Source organism: Mastigoproctus giganteus, chromosome 3 (assembly GCF_048544385.1).
Source record: "Mastigoproctus giganteus isolate SK-2022 chromosome 3, ASM4854438v1, whole genome shotgun sequence".
Lineage (NCBI taxonomy): Eukaryota > Metazoa > Arthropoda > Arachnida > Uropygi > Thelyphonidae > Mastigoproctus > Mastigoproctus giganteus.
In genome coordinates, this window is record NC_143577.1 from 175,169,435 (window position 1) to 175,188,632 (window position 19,198).

The 19,198-nt window shown below is 36.5% G+C and overlaps 1 long non-coding RNA gene across 1 annotated transcript in view; it reads right to left on the reverse strand.

The window, feature by feature from the left end:
- Positions 1 to 1,345: 1,345 nt before the first annotated feature.
- LOC150088425 (uncharacterized) overlaps positions 1,346 to 19,198 on the reverse strand; it is a 127,084-nt gene continuing 109,231 nt past the window's right edge. Inside the window, exon 3 of the long non-coding RNA XR_016546793.1 lies at positions 1,346 to 1,484. This is a non-coding gene — a long non-coding RNA (uncharacterized LOC150088425). The remainder of the gene's footprint in view (positions 1,485 to 19,198) is intronic.

Genomic DNA, 19,198 nt, shown 5'->3' on the forward strand with positions numbered 1-19,198 from the left:
GTAATTTATTTTTTGGTCACCTTTGTGAAGTTCGCCGGACTGTAGACTCTCGGAAACTTTTGAAATTATTTTCTCAAGTAAGTCACATACGGTAGACTTTCAGAATAACAGTACCTTCGGGGAATCGAGGTTCCGTTATTTCGATTTTTCCGTAATCTAGAAAGTTTTATTTTTAATATATTTAATGCAGAAATAATGAGGCTAAATAAGAAATAGAGAGATTAAGAATGCAATTTTATTGACTGCATATAAAAAAACATAAACACGTTGACGATACGTTCTATTTTCTTTATTATATCAAGTTTAATCTGCGCGGTATCACAGTGGTATAGTCGCCGTCCTCCCCACACCGGGTGGAAAAGATCCGGGTTCGAAGCCCGTCGATGACGCAAGGAACTTTTATGTTTTTTTTTTTTTTTTTTTTTTTCACTCCGTGGCTGAGTTAGTTGGTCTCAGGAGTAGATAGCAAAGTTTTTTCCCCAGAAATTGGAGTTTTTCTTTTCTTCTCTGTATAAGGTTTATTAACTTTAGGAGCCAAAGTGAGGAGTTTTTAATTTAAAATAAATGTAAAACAGCGGTATAATCCGTGATATCAGTACAGAATTCGCTTTGAAAATGGCGAATGTAAACAAATACAGTAATCACGTAACTTGCCGGTTTTTTTTTTTTTTTTTTTCCCTTTTTCGGCACTGCAAGACATCTGCGCTGTATATAAACACCTGATCTCGATGTGCCGTTAGCTCGAATGTTCCGTTACTTGGGGTGCCGTTATTTCGACAGTCTACTGTATCATCTTCACAATCTGTTAATATGATACAGTAGACTGTCGAATGGGTTAATTAATCCCCGTCACTGGTAAAAGCGGAGAAATTCTTCTCTTCGGGGACAGGATTTTTAATTATTATTTTTTGCCATTCAGAATTTCATAGTCTTTTTTTTTTTTTTTTTTTAATTAGAATAGTCAACGTTCAGAATCGGATCCTTGCTGGGGAGTAGTGGAGAATTTAAGCTCATTTGGTTGACGATCTAAAGAGATGTAAATAGTAAATGTACCACTGTTCATAAAGTTTATAAAAGTGCGTAACAATGATAACATATAACTAAATTTAAACAAGAAATCCGATAACCCATTTAAAATATAACAGGTTCATGTGATCTCTACTGAGTCTGCGGCAGCACATCTCTGTACGCGAATTTATTAAATAGCAAAGCGAGGAGTGGTATCTCACTTAAATTCTATGTTTCTAAATAAAATTTAGCATAATTTAAACCTTACAAATTTCAAACGAGACATAATTATCGTTGCCTTCTACTTAAAAATTTTAATTATTATACTTACGCAGTAGTGCATAAACGTTTGGTCATGGGGCCCGGAGAGCAACTGCTAGGTTGTCGATGAAGGCTGTTCCAGTTCTAAGGACCAAGATCCATGAATGACTTTATTCATCATCTACTTCGAATTTCTTAACAATGTACATTTTTACCTATATACAAAATAAATTATATAAATAATGCATTTTTAGTCATAGCAACAAAAATTATGAATTACAAATACAACAACTCATTTGTTAACCAATAAAGTGCTTCAAGTGTTAACCAATAATAAAGTGCTTAATAATCCAACGGAACTATTTTAAAAATTCGAAAAATAACTAGCGAATTAAACATAAAACTATATAATTCGCTATAATATCTAAATATTATCGACCAGATAATATACACAGTTTGGTTTCTTGTCAAAATATGAAACAATAGTAGGATCTATATTGTGATCTTTATCAACATTTCTTGTTCTGATAATGACCGACATTGATTATAATAAATATTTTATTGCAACCCTTATTTCTATGTTTCCTTTAAAGCTTTTTATTAGTTTATCCAAGTTAATAACAATGTAGTAATAATAAATTAAATATAAATATAACAATCTTAGCTATTAAGTGCCTACGGATTTACAAGACAATGAAAAACTTATTTCAGAAATCAATGTTTCAACACCCATGATTGACAATCGCAATAGGAATGAGTCGATTATTGCAACAGCCAGAACACAGCATAAATGTAATAGTTTCATTCGCTTGATGTGCTGCAAATCAAATTGAATGTAATATCCATCACATTGATCGAATCAGATTATTTATAAGAGAGAGAGAGAGAGAGAGTACAGTATATGTTCATTTTTTCCCCTTATTTGACCTCTATGTAAGAAATGTAATCAATAGGTCAAATTATATAACTACCGGATTCCATTTAGCTTCATTAGCCTAACGCAATCGATTAATCACGTTAAGTAATTAGTGATAACGATCTAACATCGCTGATCCAATGAGAGACTCGGCATATAAAGTTTATAACTAACCTAAGCAACATTTCAAGTCAGATAATTTCGTAGCAAATATAAACAAAACAAAAAAAAAAAAAAAAAATTCAATAAAATAAATAATATTTATAAGATTAGACAAATTACTCACGCTGTTAATATATTCCACTGCAAGTAAGGGCGCGCAGTTGTTATCTAATATCCCGAATGAACCAATTAGACTCGTAAAATATGGGATTTCATTGACAACATGCTAGGCCAATGAACGGTATATTTAATGAGTCAAAACGTACTTACTCCAGAATAACTCGTTAAGGTCACCGTGAAAAGACTGTAATAGAATGATTACCTAATCGCCTAGCCTTTGGAAATGTCCAAGCTGGAATGAATGCACTTAGAACTGCATGGTTTTAGAATGGCAATGTAATGGCAGATGAAACATTTCATTTTCTTTTCTTTCTTACTTCAGAATGAGATTGCTCATGCAATGCTTGTGCTATTTTGCTTCTTTTTTTATGAATTTAAGCTTCTTTCAAAACAGAGCTGAAATTAATTTCAAGATAACAATGTTTTTATGAGAATCCGGGCTATGCACATGCGTACTTGGCTTCCCCCCCCCTCCCGTTTGGATGGCACTGATGTGGCGTATCATCACAAGCTTGAACTCTGGTCCTGCAAAGCCTTTTAATTTTTTCGTGTAACGTTCTAATTTTTCTCTTTTCGATTCCCCCTCCCCGAACTCGTGGGCCCAGAGAGAAATTGATGACAGTAGTGGTGATGATATGACCAGGTGGTTCAACTGCATCAGGACACCATTGGATAATACGCTATGATACGTCAGATGCGAGCTTCCTAACCTAGCCACTCATACCTGGCACGAGCAAGCTAGGTTCAGATGTTTATTCATAACAAGCACCGAGGCAAATGAACACCATCAGATAAAATATACAGTATACTGCCTGGCTACTTTATTAGGACTAAGTTAATTGTGTTGGACCGGCTTTGGCTCAAGATCAGTGATTTGACACGACGTGGAATGGAGGCAATAAGGTGTTCAAAGAGATATAAAGGCGCCTCCATAGCCAGGTGGGCAGGAGTATACACTTCTTGATTAGACCGGGGTTCGAGCCCGTGACCACCAAATACGGAAGATGTGGAAAGGCCAGGGAATGACCACCGCATATCCCCAGAGCAATATGGCCTTAGTTGATAATGCTCTTAAAAAAAAAAAAAAAAAAAAAAAAAAAAAGATATATATTCCACTGACAACCAATTTAAATCTGGAGATCTGGATGACATTGTCTTCTTCTTCGTGTTCCTACATTCTTTGCAGGGAAGAAGAAACCTTCCGTGAAGGTTTCCTATTCCCATAGTACATTCTATGTAAGGTTCTTCTCATGTTGCAAGAAGACATTCCCGCATTAAATGCAGAGATTAATTGTTCTGATAATGTTTGGACTGAAAATCTTCTCCAGAGGTCGAGCGTCTCATTCGGTCACTTTATATTTTCGGCAGCAGTTGGGTTTGTTCACTAATGTTTTCCATTATATTTTTCCTTCCATTTATTTCGGAAGTTAGTCACAGCTTTTAGAGCCCTCTGCACCATGCCATATACTATGTGACCTCTTCGATTTACATATTTTTTGTACGGATGGCTGCATATAGCCAGCCTCCGAGGTTCTAATAAAATGGCTACACAATGTACAATCGTTATATTGTACATGCATAATGCGTTTTTTCTGTAGTCAGTTTACTTTTGTTGCAGAATGAAAAGACTGCGCAACCCAAGTTCAACTAATTTGGACATGGTGTGAAAAAATCTAAAGTATTTCTCGTTCAGAAGTGGTTCGGACCCAGGCCGTTCTCCCCACCCTCTACTGTAGAGAAGAACAGACATACAGTAGAGGGTGGGGAGAACTAAGTGCTATCAGTACGGGCCACTAAGCTAGCATGGCTGTAAGAGTGACAAGGCATTTTATTTTTTTGCAAGTTTTCCTTCCTTAAACACATTCTTTCAGTCTACTTTTACAACTTTTTCCCTACCCCTTACCCCACCTCTTCGCTGTAGTCTCGAGCTAATCACTGCACAAAACTCTCTTATATCACAGTTACCTCGCCAAGATCCCACCAGACAGTTATCAGCGGCAATGATTTCTTAATAGCTCTTCTCAGACTTTAAAATGAGGCACGCATAGGCTACAGGAAAAAAATGCTAATGCTAGTTTAGTCCCATGCGACAAACAATAAACTTTGTGGTGTTAGTCAAAAGACATCATTAGACGCGAAATACATGAAAAACGCTAACGAAGAACCATTACACATGCACATAAATTGCTACGGGTTAAAACGCTATATTCTGTCATTAATAAAAGACGGATCGCATAAAGAATGTTTCCTTTTTAAATCGAGAACACATGTCATTATTTTCTTCCAACTTTAAATAATGCGCAGTTTTTGTGTTTCTAGTTGAAACAGTTTCGACGCTAAGTCTCACTAAGTATGGACCAAAAGTGCTCCCAGCGTTCTATTTTCAAATGAGCATTTTTGAAATGCAAATTAATTTCTTTTAGCTCGTTCACAAAATATCATAAGCGCTTTAGTGCGATCACGACATCGCTATGACTGTCTCCACAGGAGACAGAAACAAGAAAGATTAAAATACGAACAAAAGTAAATAATTAAAAAATAAAATAAAAGTAACGGTTGCGTTGTCCTCGTTCGGTTAAAATTTCATACCGAAAGACCAGAGAAAATTATAAAGGCTACTTTGGTTTCATTATTTTCTTCAATCTTCCCATCTCAAGAACAATAACATCATCTGCTAACTAAAATAATGTTGTATTTAATATTAAAAATATAGAGTCGTGCAGTAAATGCTGTTAGACAGGCGAACTTACGACAAAAACAGGAATATGAACAAGCTGAGATCTGGTAATGGCGTGAGTGTGCAGAATTAGTACGGATTTGTGCGTTGAATAATGAATATGCAAATCAGCCAACTTTTTCGCTGTTATAGATTCCGAAATTCATGTGTCTTACAAGGTTTTAGAGCAAGTGTGATTTTCTTATAGATTTTTTTAATATAAGGTTATTTTTAGGAAGTAACGCATAGTCTTTCCAGGAAATTGAGATATGTTTAAAAAATATATATATATATACACACACACATTGGTGTTCAAAGAAAGTGCATCACCCCTTAAAATTGTAATTCTCGTCCGAATAACGTAAGTATATGGCAACATTTCTTACAAATTGCATCAGATAAGATTGACACGAGTAGGTCATGACGTAATATTGCATCAGCTGTTACTTTCGGCTATATAAGCACGCTCTGCAAGAGTTGCAGTCATTCCTTGTTTGTGTCAGGATGGCGAGTTACGTGCAGTTGACGCCATGAAGAAAGAGTGCTTTTGTTGCTTTACGTGAGGAAGGATGTTCTTCCCGTCATATTGCTTATAGAATGTCTTGTAATCAGTCGACAGTGAGTAGATTTCTTTCCAAACTCAACACTACTGGTTCGGTTCTGCTGATAAGAAAAAAGGAACCGGACGCAAACGAGTTTCTACGCCAAAACAGGAGCGCGTTTTGAAGCGCTTATGGCTTAAAAACTGTAAAGCTTCTTCGTCTGAGCTGAAAAGAGAATGGGAAGAACATACAGAAGCAATAGCAAGTGCAGAAACAGTCAGAAGACGCCTCTTCAAAAATGGACTTGTAGCCCGTCGTCCTAAGAAGCAGCTCCTCCTTACATAAAAAAAGAAAAAGGCCCGATTAATTTGGTGTAAGGAGCATGTCAAATGGTCCCCCGAGCAGTGGAAGTCAGTTATTTTCTCGGATGAGAAGAAATTCAACCTGCATGGCTCTGATGGGAGACAAAGATTCGCCGTATACGTGGTGAAGAATACCATCAAGACTGTATGGTGTCTACAGTGAAATTCCCTACCAGCCAAATGATATGGGGGTGCATTTCGAGTAGGTCACCCGCAGTTTATAAAAGGTTCCGTAAATACCAATCGATACCTGGCTATATTGGAAGGCAAATTGCTGCCAACCATTAGAGACCATTTTAACTTGCCAAGTAACTGCATCTTTCAGTGTACGACTCTGCTCCTCGTCATCGGGAGAAAAGTGTAAGTAGGCACTTCTGTAGTTCCTTAGCTTTATTTCTGAATTAGAGGTTTGACAGTAATGTGTTTACATTTGTTTACATTTGAAAAATGGTTGGAAGAACGGTCCATTAGAACACTTAGCTGGCTAGGAATCTGCCCGGACCTGAATCCTATAGAGAACTGTTGGCATCGTGTGGAATCTGCAGATTGCCACAAAGAAACCAAAGACCCTTCGTGAACTTCAGGAAGCCATAATTCGTGTTGATTATCTTCAGAAATTGATCTTGTCAATGCCAAAACGGTGTGCTTCTGTCATCAGGGCCAGAGGCGGTTCAGCTAAATATTAGTTTGCACCTGATGAATTTTTCACTTTGTTTTCCACTTAAAATTGAAGCAAATTGAGGGCTTCTGATAACATTTCAGCCATAATTGTCGTGTGTTTACCAAAACTGTTGTATAAAGGTTGAAAATGCTCATTTTTGGAATATTTTGAGAGCACCTGTGAAATATTACTTAGCTTTGCCTTAACTATTAATAAATATCTTTTGTTTATATTTCTATTTGCGATGCTAGTCATTAATGTAACATACCATCGCAAAACAGGATTAGAAATGTGAAATTCCTAGGTGATGTACTTTCTTTGAACACCAGTGTGTATATACTGTATATATATTTTGAATCCTCGTTAACAGATATCATTGTTAATATTTATTAAAATCATAATGTTAATACTTATTAGACTTGGTCATCTACATATGTGTGTGGGTTCTACAAGGTGATAAAGAAGAGGCATAGCGATAATTATCAGTATGTGTCAGCTGCTCAGTGAGGCTTCAGGATGAAGATTTATCTGAGAAATACAGACCATGTGTTGAACGAAACAGCGCCTTTTCACAAGCAAACGAAAGGATCCTTTTTTTTTTTTTTTTTTTTGGATGAAAATATCTTCGCTCCTGAAGAGAAACTTAAACTATCATATATAATGCAATCAACTCAAGGAAAAACTGTTAAAGACATCCGCGAAAATGGAACGAGGATCATTTTGCAAGGTGACTGGAAAGGAAAACACCATCCCCCCTCCCCCAAGTGCACTTATTCACTGATCCAAATAACAAAAATTTTATTATTTGTATCTGTGAATAAGTGTGCGTAGGACTTTTAACGATTTCCCCATCCCCAAGTCTGAAGCGTTGAAGAAAAGAGCAGAATCGTACCAAGACTTTCTAGAGAAGGTAGCAAAGTCTGAAGCGTTGAAGAAAAGAGCAGAATCGTACCAAGACTTTCTAGAGAAGGTAGCAAAACCCCTGAATTTTGACCCGGTTTAAAACGCAAACCCTGAGAAACGGCTTCCTTAGATCGTTCTTCAGGAAGTCCAGATTTCTGAATCCATTAGATTACAAAGTGTAGGATTTAAGATAGCCTATCCTCAGAGACAACAGTGCATGGGTTCTCAACCAGAGAAGCTCGCTTCCTGTGGAATGTGAGAGGGCCTCCTAAAACTGAATTTTCCGACCATATATTTTCTATATAATTTTTTAAACTAAAATAAAGAGGTGAGGTGGCAGGGTAAAATAAAGGAAAGTGAGTTATACAGTTTTGAAACCCTGATATAGTGGTTTCACCATTTGTCACTCTTTTGGGGAGGCCTGGGTTCGAATCTTTTCGGAAACTGGTAGAATTACAAAAGGCATCTTCAAGTGGGGTTGTATTTAGCTGATCCGCGTAAGATGGAGCAGGGCTTTCAGACCAAAACATGCAAATCGGCTCGTGAACACACATCTGTATACACAGAATGCACGACAAAACCGTATTAACTGAATTGAATACTATGACTTGAGTACTCGATGCGCCAAAAAAATATCCAGAGACCAAGAGAAACTGCTCATTTTTGAAGGCTTATTCAAAAATGAGACGGAAGGAGCATTTTTGAGTGATCTTTGGATGTTGTATTTCAGATTACATAAACAAAACATTACGGTAATAAATATACGGTAGAAATAAACATTTTCACTTGTCATCATGCTAGTGTAAAATACTTAAATTTTTCAGCGTATCTTAAAATTATTTATGCATTGCTTGCTTAAAATTACATATATAGGTAGGCAACAAAATACACAACAGCAACAGGCTAAAGGAGGAACGGAGTTGTTTTCCTGTAAGCGCAAAGGCAACTGTAACCAGGAGGCATAAGTATATCACATCTGTAAATGTCTGTATCCTTTAACAGTTTAGGAGAAGAATACCCTTGAGAAAAACATGAAAAATTATCAATAACAAAGATTTAACAATTCATAAGGATTCGCGGAACAAAGAATTAGTATCTTTGGGATTCTCAAATCCCACTATTATGCATATATGCTCTTGCATAATAATACTCCCTTTCAGGACTAGCAAGATTCATAGCCCTTCACAGCAACCTAATTAGCATGATACATCGTCATCTGTCCCTCGTTTGAAGAGGTCTGGGTTCGATTCCTGTCGACAACTGGGGAAATTTCTAAAGTCCTCTTTAATTCGATGTTGTAGTTAGCCAATCTCAGGTGGAGGGAGCAGGGGTTTTCTCCGTGAGTTATTCCTGGTTTTTCAGCCTACGCAACCTACAAATCGGTCCTGTCATCAGAAGTGAAGATGCAATTCTACAGATATAATACACTTAAGGTTATGAGCACACATTTGGGGTGGAGCGTTATATACCAATATATACAGTAATACCCCGACTTACGCTACCCCGACTTACGCGAACTCGGAGTTACGCGGTTCCTGATTTTTTCGTTTGGCAACGCTGCCGCCCACTATCTTCAAGGTCGTTTTTCATATGTTATCGATATACGGTGCGACGGTGGAGACTGAGAGCGAAAGATGAACAAAATTCAACTTTGCTGCTTTTATGTTTTTTATATCAGTGAAGGGGAAACACACTTTCACCATAATAACGTAAAAACCAACCCAATTCCAGCTATCGGTATAATCGCAAATGCAATTAGATCGAGTTTACTACCAGTTTATAACAGATTCCACTAGCAGAAACGCAACTGGATTTTTATTGTTTTATGGTAGTAACCCCTAGAAATGTGAGGTGTTAATAGTGTATCTCTGCCTTTATGGTGTTGTTTATTCAGTTGCTACATGCGCGCAGCTTTGTTTATGCGTATCAAGCGTGCCTCCTCGTTTTGTAATTGTGCTTTATTCCCTAAAAATGAAAAGGAAGCGTCCTGGTGAAGACACTGCAGATTCAGAGAGAAAAAGAAAAGCAATTATCGATAAACAGAGGCGGACTGGGTCAAAAATTCTTACCCGGGAAAATTTATAGTGGCCTCATACTATGGTTTATGGCCAAAGTCACACTGGCCCACCGGGGTTTCCCCGGTAAGGCTTATTGCCAGTCCGCCTCTGTCGATAGAGAAAAAAAATATGAAATTGTGAAACGCTTTGAGCGAAATGAAAGACCATGTGATATTACACGTGCTACAGGCCTAAATGAAGCAACGGCGAAAAGCACATGACAATTGCAAACTTGACAGGTTGAAAATTGAAAAGGGCTCAATTGTAAAGGGCTTAAAAATTTTAGAAAACATAGACTCCAACGAAGAACGCGTTATAGCTACAAAGCAAGGAATAAAAAAATTATTAGCTTGCTACGAAGAAATTCTGCGTGAAAAAAAGAACGCGCTGTGTCGTCAGACGAATTTGTTAGATTTTATGAAGCCATCGACATCGAAATAACTTTTTAACGTAAGTCATTTGTTTTTTTAATACATATTTTGTATTAGTATGTATAAAGAACTGCAATTTTATTAATATTTTTCTTCTAAACTAGTGTTTTTGTTAGTCCTTGGTCCCAATTAAGCAAAATTTATATGTATTTATATGCAAAGTTGTACCCCGACTTACGCGAATTCGACTTACGCGATTTTCGTCGGACCCACCTATCGCGTAACTTCGGGGTATTACTGTACAGTATATATATATATATATATATATATATATATATATATATATATATATATATATATATAGAGAGCAAGCCAAATTTTTATGGACGTTGTATGAAGCTAATGCCGCCTCTTTACGTAAGAAACTGTAAACACTTGTAGGCAGTAAAGTTGTAAGAATTGAGCAACACATATTTGAGGACAAGCTCACGAGCTTGGCACCTTGATTATAGTCTTCATATCTTCATCTAATCGGGTTAAGGAATTTTTTTAGAAAAATATAAGAATTATAAAATATTACTAGTGGCTAATGAAAAAAATATGAACAATTATGCTCTAAAAGTTAACCTTTGGGAGGGGGAAAAAAAACACACATCTTGATTTGAAACAGAGATCAAAATACTGAAGGTGTGAGAACAAGCACAAAGTAACAGACCAAACGGCTTAATCACGAAAAGTGAAATTTTAACAACTCACGTAAAGGTGAAAAAATAAAATCGCATTTGAAATTGAAGGGTGCTCACATGATATAACAAATTGTGAATGAAGCAAGCGAGTGAATAAAAAAATAAATAAACAAACAAACTTCTCGGGGCAGCTTACACTAAACATCACAGTAGACAATTGCGAATCTGTTCGTCTCACTGTAATTGGCAGTATTTTTAAGGAATGTTTTTAAAAATTCAGGAGCCGTCTGAAATGTTTTGCTTGAAAATATCCTTACTCCTTCCCGCTTCGACCCTCGAGGTTAAAAATATGCTTATGATCAAGGATTGCCATGTTAAATTTCTCATTTCTTCGATACAAACATAGGATAAACTGTGTGCATCAATCTATTCATATAAAAACGAATTTATAACAGCATATAAAAAAAACATGGTTATCGAGAACTGCATCCCAGATTAATCTGAATTTTAAACCGAGGTTAATAATACAAATATAGATCATTAAGATCCCTTACGAAAGTTAAGAAAATAATAACCCGAATATATGATTTCTGTTTAAATCTTCAGTTTGCCGCAAACTGGATAAAATTGTAATATTGACTGCATAAAAAATGTAACAAAACAATGTAATAAATTTAGTATAGGAATATATAAATTATAACTACATAAGCTTTAACATATATCATGACTTTTATATGTTCGCACAAAAATTAAAACTTACCCAATTTCGATTAATAATCCATAGCTACATTGATTATTGTAGCGTAAACAGTGGAACTCCAAGATATCACCATAACACAGCATAACCATAAGTATTTCGCAGACTGTCAGGAATTATGACGCCCCTTTACTGTATATGTAACTCAAACCGCAGTAAGGCAAGCCGAAGGTCTGTTTTAAGAGGTGAGCCTCTCTTTAAAATGTGACGTTTCGAATTACTGCCTAGAAATCTGCACTCTGTTGGCTCTCTTCTCCCCCCCCCCCCCCCGCTTAGAGACACACTACTAAATACTGAAGTTTGTCAGCACGTACTAAATGCGGGGCCTGAAGAACCAAAGGGCAGATAGGGATCCTTGCACTGACCTAGAGCAGTCAAAGTGATATTTGATTTTTGTTTTTAGAAAAAACAAATATGTGACGCTTTTTGTTTTTTCTTATTTTAATTTTTATACTGTACGAGAGAGAGGGGTTGAAAAGTTTGTGGCCTGAGTATGAAAGGATAGGGGATACAATGTTAAAAAAACTCTGTACTTAATGCATAACAACTCAAATAGTAATCGCCAAGTTTCATGAAGGTCCTGAAGTCAGCAGAGTTGTGTGAATGAGGAAAGATGGACAAACTCAGTCACCGTGCAGTCACCCAATATTTGGAAAAAAAGGACTAACGTCAAAGGCAATTCATGACTATATGTTTACAACATAAGGGAGAATGCGCATTCGTATTCCGTGGTTAAGAAGTGAGCAACAGAATTTAAACGACGGAGGGAGAATCTAGAAGATGAGTTACGCTGTGCAAGTCCATCACTCCAGTTTTTGATAATACTGGAATGTGTGTTGAGCAGAGTGCATGATCTGGTGATCGACAAGAGACGGTTTGGTACATTGCCAGAGTCTTGAGAATCTCATCTGAACATGTGTATCACATCACAATTCTCGCTATGAAAAAAAAAAAAAAAATGTCAGCATGATGGATCCCAAAGTTGTTCACAGCAGATAAAAAAAAAAAAAAAAACGCACAAGAGCTGCTGCGTCAAGCACTGTTGTCAAGCAGATCCAACAAATTTCCTGGCATGGTTTGTGACCATGGATTACGCGTGGGTACATCACTTTCAGCCAGAGATAAAGGCGCAGTCTAAACATTGGAAACACAGCTTTTCTTCCCTTCCAAAGAAAGCCAAATCGGTTTATTCCGCTTGCAAGGTGATGGAATTGGTGTTTTTAGGATGCTGATGGATTGTTGCTAGTTTATTACCTCCAGAAAGACCAGACAGTCACAGGGGCATATTACTCAGACCTTGAGGCATTTACATGAAAACATCAAAAACTGGAAAACTCAGGAGTCATCTCCCACCAGGGCAACGCGTCTACTCACAAGTCTGTCACTGGTTGCACTGCTACAGTGGATGCATTCTTGGAGCCTAAAAGAAAACTTTCTTCGCAGCTGGAATCAAAGCATTGCACCAGTGATGTCAAAAGTGTATTGATTCCAAAGGGTGTGTGTGTGTGTGTGGTATGGTTGTTTACTAGCGCATTAGCTGCTATGGCTATAGTGCGCATTCCAAAGAGGGTTACTTTTGAACATTTTTGTTCAAAAGTAACTTGTTACTAGACTCCTCAAATAAGCCTTTCATACTCAGGCCACGAAATTTGCAAACATCCACCGTACGTTCGTTGATGACGATGTTCTTCTTAGTTGAATTTTTATACGATCTGAATGCATATTCAGATCGTATATATTATATTTATAATTATCTACGTAAAACTGTAAAAACAATACAGCAGAGCTCAAATTATAAACAATATTATAATGATGGTGGTGTATATCTGACGCTTCTGATGAACCAAGCCTTCAAAAGTTAGTTATCTCATGAAGTTTACCTTTTCAGCAGTGTGTTGTAGATTACTGGAATAAATTACCTCCCAAAGCAGACCAGGCAGAGAGACAGTTAAGTTCAAGGGGTATTAGATAATCACTCTTTAGCAATGACAGAAGTACGAGTGATTGGAAATTTATTTAATATTAGTAATTTTTTTGCCAATTCTATTACTAAAGTCTAAAAATTGCTGAATTTAATAATATAGATATCATGAAGGATATGAGTCATTTTACAAAACTTGAAATGAACTCTGGGTGTCAAAACAAAGTTTGAGTAGCACTATCACGCTTTTAATTTTATATCTTACGGTGGGCTCCCAAAGAAAGGGTAGTTGGAACCGGTAGTATTCTAGTATAGCACGTTAGTATAGATAGAGGTAGGGAAAACAAAAGATATTTAGTCTTAATGAAGTAGGACTTGAATTTCTAATTTCTTTGATTATTTTTTCATTTGTTGACTACATGCGCTACAGTGGCAGGGTAAGTTATTCTCAGGCATAAATATAATATGCACAACCTAAAAATAAAAAAAATTGTTTTATTTTTGTTTGACCACTGATAGTTTTGCGGTCAAGCCAACGGTAATAATAAAATAGCGTTCCAAATAAAAATTAACAGTAGATTGCAGTTTTTGTGAAATACCTGCGAAGCAAGGTTGTTCCAAAGAACAGAAATATATGGGAATAAATGAGGAAAAGTTAGTTCAGTGATTGATTTTGGAGATGAACTGTGAATGAATGTTGACAGGTTGATGCACATGTACGGACTACTTTGAAAGAAAGGGGTGGAATTACAGATGCTAATTCAGAAGAACAATGGCCAAGGAAATATCTGTAGGCAATACAGTAGAAAAAGGACGTCTGTGTAATATGTACAGACTGATTTCATTTGGATAAATTCGAGTTTTAGAGAAGTTTTGGAAACGCCACTACAGATGTGGACATTTGTCTGAATATGAGAGTAATATAAGGAAGTGCGAATGACTAGTACAGTATATCAACAAGAATATCACCAGAGGATTGATACTGACCGAACCCACGGTGCCAATCGATAATCCAATGGAAAGTTTCCTCATAGTATTAGAAATATTTCTCCAATTACTTTGTAAAGAGCTAAGACAGACCGTGGGATGATAAGCATCATACAATTTCAATAACGTATTCTTTTTTAATATAGGTCTTGAAGTCGACGAAGTTGTGCGAATGAGGAAAGATGGACAAAACCAGTTACGTGTAGTCATCCAACATTTGAAAAAAAAAAAAAAAAAAAGAAAAGAAAAGACTAATGCCAAAGGCAATTCATTAGGATATGGTTACAGCATATCCCTTCCTATTCTATGGTTAAGAAGTGAGCAGCAGAATTTTCAAAGTAATGGATTTCTTCATTACTTTGGAAAGAGTAAAGCAGGTGCTTACTTTGGAAAGAGTAAAGTAGGTGATATGGAATTACTGGAAGGGATGGAACTTGTCACTATTTTAGGAAATGACTGAATATCAGCAAATTTCTACGCAGAAAGTAAAACATCAGTGTAGTAACAGAATATAAAAAAAAAAGTTAAACAAAACAGAAGTTCACTGTGCTACTTCACAGGTTTTAAGAACAAGTGGAAAAATACTAACAGAACTTTTAAGATTGTTCAGGATTCTTCTAATATCTCTGTTGGACAACTAAGGTGAATACTGAATGTGTGTATTCCGTATGATAGAAGGATATTTACCAAGTTCATAAATATAACGGTTAGAGCAAAAGTAAGGTGCTGTTAAGTTAGCTTTATCTTTGGATGAGCACGTAATATAGGTGTAAGGAAAGTAGCTGAGGATAATAATTTGGGCAATAGAACAGAATGCTCGAATACCATTTTAAAAAACCTTAGCCTTTTCAAAATCGAGTCTAGACTTATTAATAACTCGTTGGCAATTGCTGCGAGCTTTAGGTGAACTGGAAGTTTGAACAGAAGGCAATTGGGATATGCTATATTCTTATCTTGAACAGCCTTAACAAATTTATTGACAAATCATTGCTTAGACATAGGACTAATGAGAATGAAGAATAAAGAAGAATTCATTCCTACAAGAATAATTTCACTGGAACAATCTGAACAAGTATTAGGATCCGGAGGTTTTAAGCAGCAATCCAATCAAAGGAAGAAGGTGGGTAACCTACAAATAATCTGACTTCGCATTTCTGTAATGAGAAAGAATGATCATGGGATAGAGGCTGCATTGGTGAAGAGACTATCACCGTGTTATGATCTGAAGTTATTACTGTAGTATTTTAGGTGCATCAGCAATTAGGCCATATTACCCCGTACATACAAAGTCTGTAAACTGCGTGTGTTTTATGGCCGATTTGCTATTTGCTGGACGAAAATTCTGAGTTTTCAGGAGGAAAAAAACCCACGCTATCCCCGCCTGAAACCGACTAACTCGACCACGTTGTGGGGGGGGACCCATAAAAGTTCCTCGCATCATTGATGGGATTCGAACTGGGGTCTTTTCCACTAGGTTTGGGGAGGATAGTGATTGTACCAACTGTGCTACCCAAGAGGGCATGGTGTGAGGTACGAGAAGCATGTTAACTGTATACTTTGAAATGAAAGGCTGGTTTTGAAGAAAAGATCGAGTGTGTCAGTTTTTGGTCAAGATTATCTGTTATTCTAGAGGTAAAGAAACAAGTAAAAAAAAAAAAAAAAAAACACAGACTTAGCATCTATACCAGCTGAGCACATAACTAAAATTTTAAGTCCACGGGAACTTCGAATATTAAAATTTCCACAGGAAATTACTTCACTTATCAAAGTTAGACTGAATAAACTTGTTAAGAGTTAAAATAGAAGAAAAAAGCTATAAGTAATTAAAGTCGGGAGAACAATAGTGTCAACAAATGGTAGGATGGAATAGAGATTTTAAGTCAAGGTTGATCATAAAGAGATTTTAAGCCGAAATGACCAAAAAGAAGAAATGTCAGATTAAGAATTCTTTGACAAGGAATGTCAGCGTGAAGGTACGCACAAGTACCATCTTTAAATTGGAAAGCATCATAGCGTGAATAATCAGAACAAATGAGATGAGGAATGGTTGAGGCTACTGATAATTGAGATCTGTCAAAAAATAAGTGGGGCTTGACAGTTGGAAATCGAGATCGCCGAGGTTATAACTGAGACCATGAATATTGTAAGACGTCCTTTTGTTCTAAACAACGCAATCCAACTCAAAATGCCACACCACATTGTCTATTCGTCTGCTCTATCGTGTAATGAGGTCTTCTGGTTGACTGAAAAACAACCAGGCTGACTAATCATTAGAACGGATTTCAATATTTCAACAGGATAGGCGCAGGATGTGCAGTACCGTTCTAATTATAGGCGGGAGCTTATCCTGTGTAGGCAATGACGCCCAAATCGTTTCACTGAAAAAGACATCTTGTCGGGTTCTTGTGCGGATAGACTGTAGACGTTGTTGCCTACTTCGAATGGATTTACTTCATTCACTGTACGATATTATGAATTGTATCTGTAATATCGTAAATATATGGGGAGGTTGCCCAAATTGGACAGGGACCGCCTGATTTAAAAAAAAAAAAAAAAAACTCTAATTGGAGCAACACATTGGCTTGTAATCTGTGCGGGCTTTGCAGGCTGTGCATTAAAACAGATTAACATTTATTAGCAGAGTATAAGAAGGATGTGGGTACTGTTCTGATTACTGGTGAGAGTCTACCCTGCTCTACCTTCCTCAACTCCCAATGTCTGCTATTAATCTAGTTGCATTTCCTATGTTGAGTTGTGCGCTGCAATGAGCAACTTGGACTATATTCTGATTTAGTAATCATGTATAATTAATGGACTGCTGATGAAGGGGGTGGACTTCATTTGGTTTATCTGTACTTGCTGTTAACAGTGTTTTCAGTCTGCCAAAATGTACCTCATATGGACAGCGCATCTTTGGTAAACCCATCACTTCTTTGGACTTAAGTCAGCTTACGTGGATTAGTCTTTCTCGTGGCATATAATAGATGCACTGACTGCGTTTTAGTAAGCTTCCTATCTAATGGGGTTGTAGTTCCTGAGCGTCTTTTGCTGAACTGGACTAACTGGATCTGAGTTTTAAATATACGTATTTGTGTATACTGTATCAGTGGATTCATCTCTCTTTGTCTCTAAGTACAGTATTGTATGATGGGGGGGGGATGCCAGTTTTTGGCAGGGAACGCCTAGTATAATAAATAAATTAAAAAAAATTCACCTTCTTAGAAAAATGAAAACAACTTCATCTAAATTATGGGGTCTGAGAAAAGCTTCATAATTCTCGATTCGGGGTCGATAGGGAAGGTAACCCCCCGTTTTTCAGTGGGGCATGCCCATGCCTCACCAGAACGCGATAGTAGTTAGCTGATCTCAGGCGCAGAGTACGGTTTTACTCATAGTTATTTACATTTCAAATAATTATTTTTACGGCACCGAAGCTTGTCGCCAATAACCGGTTTGTGTATTTGTATAAGTGTGCACTCAGATGTACATTTGTACGGGTTGTGAAATCTGGACCGTACTCCCTCCACCTGAGATAGACTACCTGCAGCTTCGGTTGAAGAGGGCTTCAGAAATTCCTCCAGTCGTCAAAGGGAACTGAACTGAGATTCTCCAAAATGATAGAAAGACACCCGTGAGTGTCTTTCGAGGTTGCAACAAGCAGGTCGCTCCACGAGGACATACTTGTATAGCAGTAGTTTGGCTAAAAATCGATGCACCAAAAAAAAAAAAAACCTGCTCCCCAGCTATACTCAGAATAACTACGCAAAATATGCTTTCAGGGAAAATAATATAGGCCTATTTATATAACCGATCTTTTTGTTAGCGCGCTAACTTCGGTACAAAGGGATCCAGTGGGAGGGTCTGAGAATGCCTCCTAAAATTGAATTTTCTAATGATGTATTTCCTTTAAGTTTTGAAACTAGAATAATGAAATGAGATGGCAACTGTACAAAAAGAAAAAAAAAAAAAAACGGTAGAAAACTACTGTGATTATCTTTATTCAATTTTAAAGATCTCTCTCTCTCTCTCTCTCTGCGCCCATCCCTCCCACTAAAAAAATTGTAATTTTGTCTAAATTTGTGTTCGCTAGCTAGCAATTATTTAAATCGGAGGTGCCAAACTATGATCAATAGGTGTACGGGAACAGACTGATATCAGACCGTATACTGAAATGTATCATTATTTGCGATTAAGAGACAATGAACGCAAAACAAATGTTTTGGTTCCACGTGTTCAATACCTTCAATTAAATAGTGTAATTTCTTATGAGTCCCTTTTTTTAAATTTTTCTCGTAATTCAGTCTAAAGAAAGATCCCCGAAACAGAATTATTTTTCAATCCCTACTATTAGTTCACACTCTCCCTATATATATTTATATATCTTGTTCAAATTTTCAATCGTTAATAAAATACTTTTTATTCATCCACTCAAGTTCAAATACATTTTTTTAAACTTGTAGTGGATGACACTTGATGTTAATACAGTTTTTTTCAAATATTAATTCATTAATTAATTTTAGTTTTATATGGGAGAAAAAAATTTCTCTTATATAAGATATTTAGCAGGATATAAATTTAGGAATAAAATTGAAATCAACAGGCAATAGCTCAATCGGTAAAATGCAAGGATTTCAGTATTTTTCACGTGAAGGTGAAGAATGCGAGTTCAATTCTTGCGAAAATCAATAATTTTTTGATAAATTTTTGAAGTCGAAAGTTCGTTGTTGACCTAAGTAGGAATTGACTTTAAAAAAAAAATTTTTACATT